The sequence below is a fragment of the Eubalaena glacialis genome, chromosome 1, assembly GCF_028564815.1.
Source record: "Eubalaena glacialis isolate mEubGla1 chromosome 1, mEubGla1.1.hap2.+ XY, whole genome shotgun sequence".
NCBI classification, from domain to species: domain Eukaryota; kingdom Metazoa; phylum Chordata; class Mammalia; order Artiodactyla; family Balaenidae; genus Eubalaena; species Eubalaena glacialis.
In genome coordinates, this window is record NC_083716.1 from 198,634,390 (window position 1) to 198,654,645 (window position 20,256).

Here is a 20,256-nt window from a genome sequence, read left to right on the forward strand (position 1 = left end):
TTCTAAAAAATTTATGGAGTGTAACAGAAGGGTGTTTCCTTCTTAAAGTTTTATATACCCAAGTTTTCTTCTTCTGATGTGACAGCTGGGATTATCTTTGGATCACACATTAGGATTTTTGCCAGAATACCTTTGAACAGGAAAATAAAGAAAGGAGAAGAATACCAAAGTTTGACATGGACAGCAAATCTTCAAGTGAGAAATCTAAGTAGTACAGATACTGATTTGATGATTTTAGCATAAGTATATCTTTATATTTTACATATTTAATTTGCATAACATTTTTAGTTTTGCATAGTTTACCTATTGAATTATCTTACTTATTTTGATTTTTTTGTACTTCTGCAATAAGGTATTCCTATGACAGTGTTTTACATATAGTGCTTTAAAGCTAATTCATTGTATTTGATCCTAGAAACTGGGGAAGGCATCTCTTCTGTTCATCAGATATCACTGGCTTAGCCTACCCAGATTACAGAAACCAGGCCAAATTACCTCCCCACTTGGGCCCTTCTCTCTCTGCACCCTTTCTTTTTGTTTAGTCTTCTGCTTGTGAGGGTAGCTAAGTTAGTAGGACCAAGCCCGAAATTCACCATGCTGCATTTTACTAAATGGCGGAGTCACTGTATGCACTCTTGATGCTTTCTGTTACATACTATATTACGGCTAAGTGATATAGACCTTAAATTATTGTGTACAGGCCTAGGTCAATACAAATGAATATTATATATATATATATATATATACACACACATACACACATATATAAACATATATATATATAATATTATATACATATACAGAAAACAATATTTCTGATGGACGTAGGAATCATGAATAGGTAGGAAGATCTGTTTAGAATTTCAGGAAGAGAAAGTTATAAAATGTGGGAAATTTATTGTATGTATTAAATATTTTATTCACTAATTATGTTAATGGAAGAATAAACTTCTTCAAATTATCCAGGAATAAATTATTTTCACATTAGAAAGAACAAGTAGCAGGGAAAATAGATTCCACTGTTGTTCAGCAGAGCCTTATATGAAACTTAATGGCTCTGCAGCAAAATTTGCCCAGTGTTTCTACCTGTCGAACAACCTTGTGGATTAATTTCCAAGACAATAGGGAATGAAAAGGAGAATATAATATCTTTTGGGGGAAAATGTATTTTTACTCAAGAATATGTTATTGTGTCCCCCAATATTGACATTCACAGATAACCCTATGGGTTTACTTCAGATATTTTGTAGTATAAAAGGAGATAAGCATTGCACTGAAGATTCAGAGATTAGTCCTACTTTGACACTTTTTCTGTAGAAAACAGGTTTTGAAAAGAATATGTTATATGTGACTTATAAAATTTCTGAAAATGGTTAACAGCATAGAACAAAACGTTAAAATGAGAGAAAAAGACAAAAGGAAGCTGGCTGAAAAGCTGAAGAGAATTTAAGGGAAAAGTTATAGGGCACTAGAATAAATGACCAATATTATTATCTATGAAAAAATAATCAAGGGTAAAGAAAAGTGACTTTACACAATCTATCTTAGCTCTCAAACTACATTTAGAGTGAGATAGACAAACAACAAATAAGGATGGAAGAAAATCCATCTATGAAATCCTTCATAGGATTAATAAAGACAGTCTTAAAATTACAGATATCAGAGTAGTAGGCAAAATAATTTTCTATAGGTAATCTGTTTTTAAAATGCACTTTCCTTTGCGTGAGTTTCTTTTAACAAATTGTTATTTTTCTGAAACATTGTCAGAACTTCCCTTTTATTTTTAATGAAGAGTTTAGGCTCATGTTTTTAAATATGTTACATTTTCTGGATAGTAGTCTTCTGAAAATCACATTTTATCAATGAATCAAAGGAAAAAAACCCACAAAATTTGAAACACCTTTTATAAAATAAAATGAAAATGAGTGGTGGTATCTTTATGTTTAACTCCTCTTGTAAGTATTTTGCCTTGAAACATTCAATGTACCTCTCTACATGATAGAATTTTTATTGTTACTCCCGTTTCATTATTAAATTTCTATAGTCTACTATATTTAAAGATCTTGATTTTAGGATTTCAGCTATGTTGATGGCATCCTAGAGTTAGCTTTAGCTTTGTTATTGAAATAGTCCCTGTGAATAATGTGCTTTCATTCATACTAGTGGATCATCCATATTCCAAATGCCTATTCCAAAAATATTTGCAAGATTCTAGGTGCAGCAATTCAGATTGTTAGTGTTCTTTGCCAGTGTAATGTAGCTGTTGAAGAGCATATACTAGGGTAAAGATAAATAGTAAATTGATCCATTTTTGTTTCCTCATGTTTGCATATTTACTGTAATATTCACTCTGTGGTTTTATTGAAGAGTTTTTTAAGCTGCATGACCATTTTGTTAGAATTATTTTAGTTAAAATTAGGAAAAATTATCCTTAAACACACTTCCCTAGGCATATACATATGAAAATATTGCAGTACTCCTGGAGCAAATGGAGGAGCGCGGATGCTTCACATTGTGGAACTTATACTTAAGGATTCCTGTGAATTGTGATATATAATGGCCAGTCACCTGGAGCCAAGAAGGGTAGTGGTGGCAAGCCATGTGTTAAACATTAGTACTGCTTAATATCTGTGCTAGTTTTAGATGAAATCTAAATAAATAGAAGTTCTAATATTTTCCCCAGCACCCAATTTTTTCGTGCATACACTGGAGTCCATGGCTGTTGGGGGTACAGCCCTTGATCAGAACAGCAGTATAAGGTAGAGGTTACAATCTCTATGTAAACCTGCTTGAATTCTAATCCTGGCTCAGACAGGCATTGGCTGTGTTTTCGTTTCCTGCATCTAAAATGTTTATATTTGGCAAAATCTTATGTAACGTTCATAACACTTGCAAGAAGTATTACCTCCTTTACAGAAGAGGAAAGCCAGGTACCAAGATGCAGTGTAACTGCATAAGATAACACAGCTAGTAAGCAGCAGGGATGGAATTTGAGCCAAAGCAATCTATTTCTAACTTCCACAATATGCTGCTGCTCAAAATCCAGATCACATTAATATTTACCTCATAGGCTTATTGTTAGGATTCAAAAACATGTGAAACATTAAGAACACAGTTTAACACGTGATTTGCACTCATTGTATTTTAGTTATTGTAATAGACCTTTTATTACCATGTGGTTGAGACTACATGTGGGAAGGAGATGAGAAGAAGGGCAATGATATTCAGAGAGAACTGGAACAAGAGACTGAGAAAAAGCTTGAAAGTACACCGAGGTATTAACCATCCTATCTCTAATCGCTCTTGAGGTTTGGCTGCTTCTCTACTTGCATTTTCATTCTTAGTAAAGGTGATTCTTAGATTAGAAGCTTGACAATTTAATTTCAGTATCCCATTCACCATGCTTTACATTTACTATAATGACTCTGTGTTACTAATTTTATTGAATAAAATGCCTAACGAGTGGAAAGAAAAAAAGAAAGAAAAAGTGAAAAGGGAAGAAAGCAAGTTCAGTTCTGACCATAGAGTAAAATTTTTTAGGTAAAAAGAACAGGCAGTATTTATTTAGCATAAAAAAATGAAATATAAAAAGAAAAATATGAACAATTTTACTGACAACACATATCCGGATATTTCCATTTACTTTAATATTTAGAAACAGAAATATTACATGAAACACCATTGCCAAATATTGCACAAAACATTTGGATCACTCATTATATGTGTGTGTATATATGTGTGTGCATATTTTCCAACCTTTTGCTTTTCAAAAGTTTTGGCATTTTGTACATACATTCTGAAAGAATAAACGAAGAATCCTCATCCCATAATGGAAACAACCATAACCAAATCACATGGAAAATCTCACACAGCTCACCTACTTGCTCTGGACATCTGTTACTTCATAAATTAGGTAAATTGTTAGCATTAGCATTACTGAAAGCAAATCAAAGCAGATTGTAAGAGGTTGTTCCAGTTCATTCTCCCTCATGTTGCCTACAGATGTTTGACTGAAGGTGTTTGAAGTGAAAACCAATCTCGCTTTTCTTAAATACCAAAATTTAGAGAAAAATCTTTCAGTAACAGACAAAATAACAACTTATCCATTCTACTGTGACCAATATTGGTGTGCTTTATACCAGTGGGAAAGCTTTAGAAATTGACATTTGAGATATTTTTCTAATGTCAAATATTTTCCCAGTGGTTGAATGAGACTATATAATTAAAAGGAAAGTCTCTCAGAAAATGACAGACAGTGACCACTATTGGGTCATACAACATATGTTCATTTTTAAAAATTTATTTTATTGAAGTATAGTTGACTTACAATGTTGTATTATATGTATTCATTATTAATTGGCCCTGCCAAATGACAATTGTTTAGTCAAGAAAAATAGCTGTAACTGTTTTATGTATATTCAGAATTAAATGATTCAGTGATTTAAATATTCCATGCATTTTAATGGCTGAAAACTTTCGCTTGATTACCTGATCATGAACACATTTGGAACTTCCATTCATTTCCTAGGAAACTTACACAAAAACCAAATAGAAGTAATTACTTCTAATTACTCTAATTTTTTTTTTTTAATCCTATAACACCAGCACACCAACATGGCACAAAACAACTACTTATTTGAAACTAAACAATGGCTTTTCTGTATAGAACTGGTAGAAGAGAAATAAACAAACCCTTTTTTTGTATTATCTGGATTAATATTTTTGTTTTTTCTTTTATACCTAGCAGTAGAACTTGATACATAGCAGGAAACATATATTTTTTCCTAAAATACAGTGGCAGATAAATTCTGAACTCAGCTATAGGTATCCTCTTTGCTGATTAAGTTACTTCATTAGAGCAGTGGCAGATTTCTTCATAAGGCAATTTGCTGAAAACTTTATAGTCTTACACATCACGTCTAATAATACAAAAAGGAATCTGGTATGATCATAGTAATATAATTAATACCATATGAATTAATAATATTTGGCCACTACTTGAAGTTTTAATGGCTTCATCTGTTAGTTCATTTAAAATAATTAATATTCTCTTGTTTTTTTGTATGACAGTGACTCACATATTCTAGCCTCTGATGGGTATATAGATCCCTGATAATGCACCTAACTATTTGAGTTAAGAGAGGATGTGGGGATTGCATCCTTCTTTTTAACTACTTTAAGAAAAGACAACCCCACATTTGCCAGGTGGATTTTTATTTATGAAATTCAGCCTCAAGTTTGCCAAGATGGCACAAAGAAGGAAATAACTGCAATGCTTGTGACAAGCACATAATTATTGCTACTGCAGTAAAGAAAACAAAGTGAAATAAGTCAAATAACTTTTATCATGTATTCATCTGAATTACATGTTCTCAAAATAGTCTGTAGATTGGCATGTCTTTACAGAATGCAATGGTTTTTCAATTGTCTACTAGCTGACATTTTCTTATATTTTTTCATATTTTGCTTTACTTATTTACAGTTACCTAAAGCAGAGTGCTCACTTGAAAGCTAAGCCTATGAATAAAGAATTAAAGGAAACGCTTTAGGAGATAGTTTGAAACTGTACTTTAATAGAGAAAATGTTAAGAAAGTTAAAAGAATAATTATAAAAACTGAATCTCAACTTTGTTTCAGCTGGCATTAGCACAGATAGAGGGATTATTACAAAATAAATTAGGGAGTTTTATTTAAAGGTGGAGAGAACTTCCAACTGTATGACTACACTGTACGGGGAATTGGCGGTCTGTGCCAGACATCATAGCGGAGGTTGTACAGAAAGTTGCTGACCTGACATCTGAAATACAGACTTTATTGATTGTGAAGAGTGTGAGATGTCTGGCATATTAGTCTTTAGGATCAAGGGATTCATACCAACAGAGCTGTCATTTTAAGGATAATTACTAATTGAGACACACTGAAGAATGGCCTTATAAAAAATTCTAGCCTTTTAAAATACACACAAGAATATTTAATGAACAGTAATAAAAATAATGACAAATTTTATACTTAGATCTTAAGCTAAACCAAAATGTTTGGGGGTAAGACAGAGAATTCCAACATCTATGACTGGTCAATCATATGGGTGAAATACATGTGTAGATTTTTTTCTTTCTTAAAGCTGTTAATGAACATTTTGTTTTCAAACTTAAAAAGCAAAAGTTTGTTTGTAATATATATAAGTGCAAACACATTCACAAACTACATTAAATAAACTGAATCTAAAAGAGAATACTAAAGAATACCTGAGTTATAAGACTGCATAATTGATGAATTGATGAACTGATGAATTTATGATGAAATCTTGGACTGATGAATCTTACGGGTAGATGAAAAATAGGAACACAATTTTAAAAACATGTAGCTAATCAAACAAACTTAAAATTTTATAAAAATCGGTTAATGAATAGCAATACTGTTTAATCAATATCAAATATACCACTTTTAAAGACTACATATTGAATTAACACTAATTTCACTAGTGCATTCTTTAATTTATTCGTGGGCATGTAAAATGTTTACCTAGTGCCTAATTTATACACTGGCTATGGTAAGATCAAGAGATCTCTCTTCTTCACAAAAGCTCTGTTCCTGTCCTAATTATAACTTAGCTTATGTTTTTAAAAAGCAACGTCTTTAAACAACTAGAAAGAAAGAAATCATAAAGATCAGAGCAGAAATAAATGAAACAGAGACTAAAAAACAATAGAAAAGATCAATGAAACCAAAAGCTGCCTCTTTGAAACGACAAACAAAATTGATAAACCTTTAGCCAGAGTCATCAAGAAAAAAAGGGAGAGGGCCTAAATTAATACAATCAGAAATGAAAAAGAATAAGTTAGAACTGACACCACGGAAATACACAGGATTGTAAGAGACTACTATGAGGAATTATATGCCAATAAAATGGACAACCTAGAAGAAATGGACAAATTCTTAAAAAGGTACAATCTCCCAAGACTGAATCAGAAAGAAATAGAAAATATGAACAGACCAGTTACCAGTAATGAAACTGATCAGTAATTTAAAAACTCCCAACATAGCAAAAGTCCAAGACCAGAAGGCTTCACAAGTGAATTCTATGAAACATTTAGAGAAGAGTTAACACCTATCCTTCTGAAACTATTCCAAACAATTGCAGAGGAAAGAACACTTCCAAACTCATTCTATGAGGCCACCATCATCCTGATACAAAAACCAGAGAGAGATATCACAAAAAAAGAAAATTACAGGCCAATATCACTGATGAATATAGATGCAAAAATCCTCAACAAAATACTAGCAGAGTGACTCTGACAATACTTTAAAACAATCATACACCATGATCAAGTCTCATTTATCCCAGGGGTGCAAGGAGTTTTCAATATATGCAAATAAAACAGTGTGATACACCACATTAACAAACTGAAGAATAAAAACCATATGATCATCTCAATAAAGGGAGAAAAAGCTTTCAATAAAATTCAACATCCATTTATGATAAAAACTCTCTGGAGAGTGGGCATAGAGAGAACATACCTCAACATAATAAAGCCCATATATGACAAACCTATAGCTAACATCATACTGAATGCTGAAAGCATTCCCTCTATGATCAGGAACAAGACAAGGATGTCCAATCTCACCACTTTTATTCAACATAGTTTTGGAAGTTCTAGCCACAGCAATCAGAGAAGAAAAAGAAATAAAAGGAATCCAAATTGGAAAGGAAAAATCAAAACTGTTGCTGTTTGCAGCAACATGATACTATACATAGAAGATCCTAAAGATGCCACCAGAAAGCTACTAGATCTCATCAGTGAATTTGGCAAAATTACAGGGTACAAAATTAATACACAGAAATCTGTTTATGTTTCTGTACACTAAAAATGAAGTATCAGAAAGAGAAATTAAAGAAATGATCCCATTTACCATCACATCAAAAAGAATAAAATACCTAGGAATAAACCTACCTAAGGAGGCAAAAGACCTATACTCTGAAAGCTATAAGATGTTGATGAAAGAGATTGAAGACTATACAAATAGATGGAAAGTTATACTGTGTTCTTGGTTAGGAAGAATCAATATTGTTAAAATGACCATAATACCCAAGGCAATCTACAGATACAGTGCAATCCCTATCAAATTACGAGTGGCATTTTTCACAGAACTAGAACAAAAATTTTTAAATTTGTATGGAAATACAAAAGACCCTAATTGCCAAAACAATCTTGAGAAAGAACAGAGCTGGAAGAATTAAGCTCCCTGACTTCAGACTATACTACAAAGCTATAGTCATCAACACAGTATGGTACTGGCAAAAAACCAGATTATGTAGATCAATAGAACAGGATAGAAAGCCCCAAAATAAACTCACACATTTATGGTCAATTAATCTAATTGACGAAAGAAGCAAGAATATACAATGGAGAAAAATTCTTTTCAATAAGTGGTGCTGGGAAAACTGGACAGCTACATGTAAAAAATGAAATTAGAACATTATCTAACACCGTACACAAAAATAAACTCAAAATGGATTAAAGACATAAATGTAAGACCAGACACTATAAAACTCCTAGAGGAAAACATAGGCAGAACACTCTTTGACATAAATCACAGCAATAGTTTTTTGGATTCATCTCCTAGAATAATGAAATCAAAAGCAAAAATAAACAAATGCGGCCTAATTAAATTTAAAAGCTTTTGCACAACAAAGGAAACTACAAACAAAATAAAAAGACAACCTATAGAATGGGAGAAAATATTTGCAAACAATGTGATTGACAAGGGATTAATTTCCAAAATACAGGAACAGCTCATACAGCTCAATTAAAAAAAAAATTCAAAAAATGTATTGAAGACCTAAACAGAGATTTCTCTAAAGAAGACATACAGATGGCCAAGAAGCACATGAAAAGGTGCTCATCAATGCTAATTATTACATTCACACAGGTCAGAATGGCGATCATGAAAAAATCTACAAATAATAAGTGCCGGAGAGGGTATGGAGAAAAAGGAACCCTCCTACACTGTTGGTGGGAATGTAAATTGGTGCAGCCACTATGGAGAACAGTACGGAGGTTCTTAAAAAATTAAAAATAGAGTTACCATATGATCTAGAAATCCCACTTCTGGGCATATATCTGGAAAAGATGAAAACTCTAATTCAAAAAGATACAACACCCTAATGTTTATAGCAGCACTATTTACAATAGTCAAGACTTGGAAGCAACCTAACTGTCCATTGACAGATGAATGGATAAAGAAGATATGATATGTGTGTGTGCGTGTATATATATATACACATATATATGTGTGTGTGTGTGTGTGTGTGTGTGTGTGTATGTATATATATATATATATATATATATATATATATATATATATAATGGAATATTACTCAGTCATTAAAAAGAATGAGATAATGCCATTTGCAGCAATATGAATGGACCTAGAGATTATCATACTAAGTGAGGTAAGTCAGACAGAAAAAGACAAATATCATATGATATCACTTATATGTGGAATCTAAAAAAAAATGATACGAATGCACTTATTTACAAAACAGACTCACAGACTTAGAAAACAAACTTATGTTTACCAAAGGAGAAAGGTGGGAAGAGATAAATTAGGAATTTGTGATTAACAGGTACACATTGTTATATATAAAATAGATAAACAACAAAGGCCTCCTGTATGGCACAGGGAACTATATTCAGTATCTTGTAATAGCTTATAATGGAAAAGAATCTGAAAAAGAATGCATGTATGTATATATATATATACACACACACACATATATAAACTGAATCACTTTGCTGTACAACTGAAACATTGTAAATCAACTGTCCTTCAATTAAAAAATACAAAAAAAAGAACAATGCAAAAAAAAAAGCAACCTGTTTAAATCAAAATGCCACCTTTGAAGACATATTGCATACAGAATAATTCTATTATTATTATGCTTTTCTGCCAAACATTCTTTTGCTCTCTATAAAGTGATTACAAAAGGCATTCTTCTCTAACTAGTGGCGTAGCAGCCTCTTCTGCACAGGTCTCATAGGGAGTGGAGTGAGTGACATGTGTACTTCCTTTTCCACGTAAGGAGTTATGATGAATTTGGTAACAACTCTATCCATTTGTAGAGTGAGCATTAGTATAGAAAGTGGATGCCATCAATAAAATGGAGAAAAAGGGAGAGGAAGACAGCTAAATCTCCATTTTTCTGTAAGGGGAAGTCAAAGTTAATAGTTAAATCTGAAAAATCAAGATTTGAAAATTTAAGTATATTATTTAAATACGTGGAGGTAAATATCGAATTTTTCAGCTAAAAGAAATGAAAGTAGTTTCTTCTGGAAGAGGGAGATGGGATAAAGGAACAGGAGACTGCTTTTTTCCATGATGAGTCTCATCTATCTCATTGACCATATTGTGTGCAAATACACCTAAGGTAAAAGTTAAAATCTAAAAAAAAAATTAAAATAAAAGTAAAAACATTGAATTAAAGCTTAATTACTAAACCAGAATCAAAACATTTACATGTGTTTTCCACACCTGTTAAAAGTAAAATAGAGGAAATTTTAGAGCCTTTCGGGTAAGGTGCCATCTTTGAGTCTTGGTTTTCTTTGATCCCTTAATTTAAATTTTTAGGTAACATTTTACACTAATTAATGTTTCTATTCTAAAAGAAAATTAACTTTTTTCCATAATTAATTTTATAAGCTTATATCTATGTAATACTAATCTTCAAAAAATCATAGAAATATTTTGTTCCAAATATTAGCCCATTTTCTTTGTATTTTAATATATGAAGTCACACTAGTTTAAAATAATAGACAATAAAGCTGTACTTCACAATGAATTAGTGTGTTAATTATGAGACAAATCAGGACAGCCAATGTTTCTTCTTCAGTTTCCTTGAAATTTCAATGAATACAATTTTACTCTAAAATAAACATTTTCACATATCAAATAATGAATAAATGTCCTAATCATGTGTGATAAATACACTTTATTGAAATTTGAATGTCTACTTTAGCCAGTTGCTCTCAAAATGCTTTATGCAATTGAATTGCATATTTCCCATGCAATTAATTGTACAGTTTTCTTTTTACTAATTTAAAAATAACAGATACAAATGATTAAAGGTTATTGGAGGGAGAATGATGTGTAAGAACATAAAATCAAATATATTGAAAGTCAATGGAAAGATATGCCATAAGTCTGACCTCAGTAAAACATATTTGTAAAATCCTGCTCATAAAACATTGTCTTTAAACTTCTAGGACTTAAAGGATATGCATACAAATAAAAGAAGCTCTCCATTTTATTTACAATTCATTCACATTACTCACAGTAACTAGGTACTAGTATAAAGTTGCTGCCAACTCTGAATTAACAAATACTGAATCATTGCCATGAGGGGAAATACAGGATTATATTCTAAGCCTCAGGCCACAATATTTTTTGTCAATTGATCAATACATAACCTTGTTCCATAGGTCTTCCTGTTTAAAGATACCTTGTTTAAGATATATTGTTGTTTCATTAATATTGAATTCATGGCCAGCAGCACTGTAACTCCTGCCTGAACAAATCTTAACCTAACAACACGTATTTTCTCTATAAGACACATTGCAGATATCTTAGCCAGCAGGAACACTAAACAGCACTTCAGCACTATGCTTGGGGGCATTTTAAACAATGAAATCACCATCAGAAAACACAAAAATGTGAAAAATATTTCACTGAATGGACCATGAAAAGTACACTTGTTTACAGTATCAGAGCTGAAACAAGAAGGCAGAATATCTCCTTGTGCCACCTCAGCTGGGAACTTGAGAGTCAAGACAGTCAATTTTTTCCTGCTCTGCCCATGTCCAGGAAAGCACCAGTGTGTATTGATTTGGGAGTTACAAACACATTGTAGTGAGTAGGTGAATTTACAAGTACAGAATACATGAAAAGTGATTAACTGTGCTTTTGTTCTTATCATCTGTATACCAGTGACTACAAAACAGATATGATCTGCTCAAATCTTGACTAAGTCCTTGGATCCAGATTGTGCACTCCTTGAAAATTCCCATTTAAATGTCTTAAAGAAATGACAATCCCAACTTGCCCCAAACTGAATTATTCTTCTTAAAGAGCAAAATCTAATTTTCTGTATTCTGAATAGTATTTTAAATTTAAAAAAATCACAATCAGCTTGCAATTTGTTATAATTCCCTATCTTTAATGTGAGCCTGTAAGATCTGACCTCCTCTTTCCATCCTCTCTCCTTATCCTTTAAACTCCAGCCATTAGGATGCATTTCATTTCTCCAATATGCAATGTTATTTCTTGTTTCTGGGTCATTAAGCAACTTGTTTTCTCTGTGTTTGGAACACCTTTCACCCTCAACCATTCTGCCTTTAGGTTTCATTTTAAATATCACTTCTTCAGAGAGACTTTTCTTGACTCCAAGAACTGTTTAGATCTCCCTTCTTACACCCTAATCTTTGACTTTGATGTTGCTCATTATATTTGTAATGTATGGCAGATTTAATTTTCACTGTTACACACTCAGGGTGAAAAAATATAACTATTTACTGATATATTCAGTTATATAAGATATATTCTGCCTTTTTACTACAAGCCTGATGTCACACAACTTAATCCTGTCACTCTTCCAATAAGATCAGCTACTTTAAGATTATACTAATTGTATTAATTAAGTTTAGTGTACTGTAAGAGATTGCAAAATATAGAGAGGATTTACTAATATAGCAGTAAATGATCTCTCAGTAACAGATTAGGCTCACAGTTTAGCTCTGTTTTGAAGAGGTAATGCTGTGATCCAGGTTCCTTTTATCCTACAGCTCTAACATTTCTGAGTGGATCATCCTACACTGCATGTTTGAAGCTGGGTTACCTCCGTATTTACATTAAAGCCTATGGGAGGAGAAAAAATTGAATTCTAGGAAAAAGATCTTAGAGATGGCCTGGAGTTACAGGCATAATCTGTTTTATTCAATATGTCAAATTGGATTCTTGTTCACAATTCTTCTTTCCTTCCCTTTAATGGAGTTATACATCCACACCTTTTGCCACATGATATTGCAATGCCTATGGGTAGATTAGGTAGGGAAGACATCCCTGATGTGTTGATTTGGGATTTGGCCACTTAACTATTGGAATGTGAATGGAAATAACTATGCTAGTTCCAATCAGAGGCTTGAAGAGGTTTTTGTTTGTTTGTTTTTTCTTGTTTCTCTTCATTCTACCTTCCTGAAAGAGAAAAAAATGTATTAGAGACTGCTTCCTGAGGTTTCCCCAAATAAGAAGTTATTATAACCCATTGAATGGATACATCACACTTTGTTAATCTATTTTTCAGTTGATGAACACTGGTTTGTCTCTACTTTTGGCTAGTATGAATAATGCTGCTATGGACATTTGCATAAAAGTTTTTGTGAGGGCATGTTTTCATTTCTCTTGTGTATATATACCTAATAGGGAAATGACTTGTTCATATGGTAACTTTATGTTTAATGGTCTGATAAACTTCCAGACTATTCCAAAGTGGCTGTACCATTTTATATTCCCACCAGCAGTTTTTAAGGGTTCCAATTTCTTCATATCCTAATACTAATTATCTGACTTTTTGGTTCTGTCCAATTGGAACTAGCACACTGTAATTTCCATTCGCATTTTCTTGTGATGTCTTTGGTTTTGGTATTGGGGCAATGGTGGCTTCACAGAATGAGTTGGGAAGTGTTTTCTCACTGTTTTTTAGAAAATTTTGTAAAAATTTGGTATTAGTTCTTAAAATGCTTGGTAGAAGTGCATTCTGTAAATAATATATAGTTGGATCATGTATTTTGCCTGGTCTGACAATATTTGCATTTGGTTGGACTATTTAATCCATTGATTTTAGTGTTGTTATTGATATACTTGGATTTATGTCTTCCATTTCACTTTTTAAAGCTTTCATGATTTTTTTGTTCTTCTTCTTTTCTTTCTTTCACATTAAGTAAATATATTCTAATGTAGTAGTTCAATTTATTTAATGATTGTTTTCACTATATATGTTATATATATATATTTTGGCTGCATTGGGTCTTCATTGCTGCACGCAGGCTTTCTCTAGTTGCGGCGAGCGGGGGCTACTCTTCATTGTGGTGCACGGGCTTCTCATTGCGGTGGCTTCTCTTGTTGCAGAGCATGGGCTCTAGGCATGCGGGCTTCAATAGTTGTGGTGTATGGGCTCAGTAGTTGTGGTGCACAGGCTCTACAGCACAGGCTCAGTAGTTGTGGCACATGGGCTTAGTTGCTCCGCGGCATGTGGGATCTTCCCAGACCAGGGACCGGACCAGGGATTGAACTCCTGTCCCCTGCATTGGCAGGTGGATTATTAACCACTGTGCCACCAGGGAAGTCCCATATATGTTATATTCTAAGTAATGCTTTAGGGTTTACCGTATACATCTGAACTTATCTGAATCAGCTTCTGATTTATGATAGCTTAATTCCAGTGATATATAGAAATGTTACTCCTATGTAACTCTATTCCCTTTTCCCCTTTTTGTGGTATTATAATTGTACATATTACATCCACTAGTTTTTTTAAACCCAAGAATATATAATTACTGCATTTTTATCTGTAGTTATTTCCTTGCTTCCATTCACCCCCTTTGCACTACTGTTAACAAATATATTACAAATAAATTATATTTCAATATTTTATATGCCTGTTTATATATATATATATATATATATATATATATATATATATGTGTGTGTGTGTATTCTTTCTTCTGCCATTTCAAATCTACTATCTAGCCACTCTAGTAAATGTTTTATTTCAGTCGATATACTTCTCAACTCCATAATTTCCATTTGGTTCTTGTTTATGCTCTCTCTTTATTGATATTCTCTGTGTGATATGACATTGTCACTATATTATCATTTTACTTTTTAAATCATGATTTCCTGTAGTTCTGTAAACATGTTTATAATGGCTACTTTAAAATCTTCTGATAAATCTAACATTTGGTTCTCTTACAGGAGTTTCTTTCTCTCTTTTTTTTTTTTAATGTGCTTTTATCCTGCTCTATGCGCCATATTTTTCTCTCTTTGTATGCCTTATAATTTTTTGTTGGAAACTGGACATTTTAGATAATATATTGTGCCAATTTTGGAGCAATTTTGGTTACTTGCTCCCTCCTCCCTTTGGGCTTGTTATTGTCATTTGCTTATTTATATATTTAGAGACTAATTTAGTGGAATATTTAGTGAAGTCTATCCCCCGCCTCCTCAATGTGTAGACACACACACACAGACACACACATAGTGTTCAGCCTTGAATGTTTTTACTCACGAAAGTATACCAGCCACCCAAGGATGACAGTGATTTAGGTAGAACTCTCTTACCTGACCATACGCAGCTGTTAAACTGCACTAGCTGATTACGCTATTGTTTTCAATAATTCCTTGGAACATAAATTAATCCAATAAATTATACAAACAAATCTAATCAAATTCTGGCTCCTTTCATGGAATAGTTAAGATTACTGTTTTATTTTTGTTTTGACCCTAAGAAGACTCCTTTCAGATGTCTTATTCCAAGTTTATAGGAATAGCTGGAAACCAGCTGGCCTTCAGTTTAGTCTATTTGGGATCTCCTCTTAAATTTCTTTCACCACAACCTCCACTGCTCTTGAGAGTGACTTTAGTCTTGAAATTCTTCACTCTCTGTTGCAAATGAATTCAGTTCGTGTGGGAAGAGATCAAGAGCTATCACTTTTATGATCCCTTTCTCCTTATACGTACCTGGGAAAATCTCTGAGCCTGGGCTTTGGAGCCAAGGATAAGGACAATACCAGGCTTCTCTGTGAATGGCACCTCTATGCTAGGGGCTGAACACTTGTTGGGGTGGGTGGCAGCCTGGAGTCCTTTTGACTTGCCTCTCCTGGCATGAAATTACTGTCTCAGAAGCTAGGACAATAGTGATCAGGACACCAGTATTCTCAACATGCCATACCCAAAGTAGACCCTCCATTTCACAAATGGGGGTTCGGGATAAGAAGGAATTCTCTACCTCTCTACCACAGTTTCTGAAGCTTTGCTTTAGCAACAGGGAACTGGGGACAGGATGAGAAATACTGGCATCCTGTTCTTCCCAGACAAAAGCCCTCCATCTGGCTTCTGAGGAAGGGATCTTAGTTTTCTTGACTTTAGCAACTCAGAATGAAGTCTCTGCCATGCTGATCTGGGAGGAGAAAGGGAGGGAAAATTATTGGTTCAAATATCACAGACTCTCACCTTTCTAACCGAATTTTTGTAGACTTACAGATGTTTCTTTATTTGTTATTACCCCTTAGGACCATTTATAGAGGCTTTAAGATATCTATGTATAGTTTTCCTCAGTTTCACTGGGAAGCAGGTCAGAGGAGTTCTTCATACTCTCACGTTGGAAGTAAATCTGTTGAGTTGTTTTAAAGCGGAATCCTATCTTAAGGGCTAAATCTTGGCTTCTGAGGCCCCATCCAATGCAATTATTCTGTCTCCTTTTCTTTGTTCCTTACATTGTTTTATTTTTAATATTTCAGATTTAAAGTCTAATGACCACAACCTTTTTTTCCAAATTATTCATATTATTTTTATTTATAAAGAACCCTATTAACTGGCTTGCTCTTAAATGGTAAAATGATTTAACTTCCTCCTTCATTCTTGTGCAGGAACATGAAAACATGTTCAGACTTAGAAAAATAACTGGAAAAATGTGAAAATTCTTTTCTCTCATAATTATCATGTTTGATGTTTATATGATATATTAGATATGCATGACCTAGAAACATGAATAATGTCAGATGATGCACCACAAGACACTCAAATTTTTTTAAAAAGTGAGATATCTTCTTAGATAAACATTATGCAAGTGTCAAACACAAAGACTATGGTAAGCCCACCTATTTGATTACTCTTAAACACATAGAAGTTGACTTCAGTGTTGCTGAAATATCATGAAAACTCAAACCTGTGTCTATATATAGTACTGTTAATTTATAGGTAGATTTTAAGAATGATTCAGACTTACTGCAAAAGTGAAAATGAATAAATTATAATAGCTCAAGAGTCAGTTTATATGCCATTTGAGAAACACACATTAGTTTTATTTTACATCTTTCCAGAAGACAGATGGTTATTAGCTATGCTTTAAAATGAAACTTGTATACTAACCAAGTAACAAGCAAAATGCTCAAGATTACATTGGCATAATTTAACAACTGCAATTATTGGGCAAGACAATCTGTGAAATTAATGATCTCTGCATGCATTAATGATCTCTTCTAAACATATACGATAGTGATTGGTAGAGGTGTGTTAAGCTTAATGCCACAATAGTATCTAATAGATTCTATCCCCAAGTTACTAACTCAATCTCTGGTGTAAAATGAGATTATTATCACTTCAAGAGTTAAGAAAGTTACTAAGTACCTCATTTGCTACTAGTAGATTTTTAATCACCAGGAGAATTAAGCTTGTGAAATAATGGACATGCTAGTTTTCTGCTTCAAAAAATAATCATCATATAAACAGTTTAATTCTTAATTGTTGTTAAGCCAGGTAATTGTGACACTGGTGTTGATTTTAGAAAATTTTTTGATCAGCAACTGAAATTGGATGGATATTCACAAGTATTAGTTATATAAATTATTTTTTGAAAAGTAACTCTTGTACATAAGCACTGTTCTAATTGCAAAATAATAAAATGTTATGAAAATAATGCAGTTGGCATTTATAAAGTTATATCTTTCAACTGAGTTTGAAATGCTTTACAAACACAATTTCTTTAATCCTTACATTGTATTTCTTATGCAACCTGTTATAAAAACTGTCCTAGCTGGAAACGATAATATCTGTATTTCAGTTTTAGTAGATTACCTTAGTATCGTACAACTCAGTATCCCAGTAGGAGTCCTGTTTGTCATGCCTAATGAGTGCCCCCTGGAAGCAGAGTGTTACCATTATTCAAATTTACATGATCAGCCTATCCTATCTGTACTCATTTGCAGTGATAGATAGATTAATAATACTTCCCTGTACTTGTGTTCTTCTTTATACTTTTTAAAGCAAAATAGCTGAATCTTCTAAACATTTGAAAAAATGATCCTGTAAATTATCTTGGTTCATTCTGAAATGGCAACCTCATGCTTAGCTCCCACCAGAAACTGTCAGCATCTTCAGAGTGAAAAACAGAATATAACTTCAAAATCAAATTAGACTTAGAGGAGGGAAAAAAAATAACTGGATATAAGACAGATAGCTTAAAGCATCAGAGGAAAAACAGCTAAAAAATAATAAAGTTTGAAATGCATTAATTGTTATAAATAATAAATCATTAAGCATAATTTTAAAACAATAGTTATTAGTAGGTTATATAAGTACTATCAAATTATTATTATGGTTATATATTATTATAAGTATAATTATTATTGGAGGAGGCAGTAGAAGATATCATAATGGGATTAGTTCCCCACACTGACCCCAACACATACTTCTGTCCCATGAGAAGAAAAATGTGTAATCAGAAAGCTAAAGAATGATATAATAGCAAAGCACAAAAGACTTATGGGGATAAGAGAATCAAGCAGAATGACACAGAGGGATCCTTGAATGATGGGGTTAAGATGGATTACACTGTGATCTCAAAGCTTTTGTGCTTTTGAAATCCAGAGAAATAGGAATCTGCTCAGAGAGTTATGTTATCACCCAAGACTTTTGCAACATTGACATCATTGGCATTCAGGTGTTTCTGTGACTTCATGGGCTGCAGGCATTTATGAGTAGACTAGAGTACATTACTTATGAGCATAGATGGAGTGCCCTGATATAATAAACAGTGATATTTTTGGATGACAAACAATTTTTGCTAGGTAGGAGTTAGAGACATTCCTTTTTTGAGAATGAAATCTAGACAGTGATTTATGCCCATAATCTGATGAAGTATGAGGATATGAGATTTCAGTAGTGTATTAGTTAAAAAATGTAGTATTCAAAAGCATAATCTATTTGGAAGGGGGAAGATTATGGAACACTAATTATAGTTCAAGCCTGGGAGTTACTTAAGTCAGTTCTGCCTTCATTCCATTGGGCAGAGATGCATGACAAGAACCCAACTAACTGCAAAAGGAAAAAGCAAATGGACTCAGCCACACATCTCAAGATACGCATTGACAAAAAACTAAGATATCAATTCAATGTTCAGCAAAAATACAAACAGTTACTAAGCATATAATGATGTTCAAATTCACTAATCTAATAAAACAAATTCAAACAAAATATGTTGAAGAAATTACTCTCATTCACTCTTGGTAAACGTGTATGAAATTCACTTCAACAGGAAAATTTTGACGTTTTTATTTGAGTCTTAAAAATCTTTTAACATAGTTATTTGATTTCAACAACTCTGTTCATAAAATAATAAGAAATGTAGGCAGATACTTATGAGTAAATATGCCATTATAATGTCATCTGAAGTACTGATTAGATTGAATTTTTAATAATGTTATTTCTAAATGTATGAGTTATGGTAAGTTTTTCCTTCTTTTTTGTATTTGTCTATGCTTTGCAAATTCACTGATATTAGATTATGTTATTTTGACATATTTTTAAAGAAGGGACAAAAAACAATTTCATCAGTGAAGATTAGGTTCCACTTTGAGTAAAAGAAACTCAAAATAAAAATGACTTCAACAGAGCAAAAATTGTGTTCTCAGTTAACAGTTAGGAGATAAGTAGCCTGGACTGATATGGTAGCTCAGTTTTATGAGATTTTCAGGGGCCTAGCCTCATTTTATCATACCATTTCACCAGGCGTCTAATATAAACCTCATTTTCATGGTGTCGTCACATCCATATTTGAGAGGAAGATGGTATTGGGTGATAATTCTCCTTGGTCTGGCATTTCTTTTTGCACATGTTCTGAGGCTAGAAGCCAATTTAAGAGTGGTTGTAAGAGCAGGCATCCCTGGAAAGATAAAATAGTCACTCCCTCCACAGAGCTTTATAGACATGTCTCCTCTTTGAAAATATCTCTCCTCCCCAGAGACATCCCAGGGTAGAAAAGTATACCTTCCTTTTGCAAGGAAGATTTGCTTACATTCAGGACAATCAGGTAATGTCTTCCTAATGGGTGAACATTGGAAAGGTTTGCCAACAATTCCCTTACAAAATTAGGAGTTTCTACAAACTGAGTGTTCCTCAGCTGTGAAACAGAGCTGAGTGCATAGC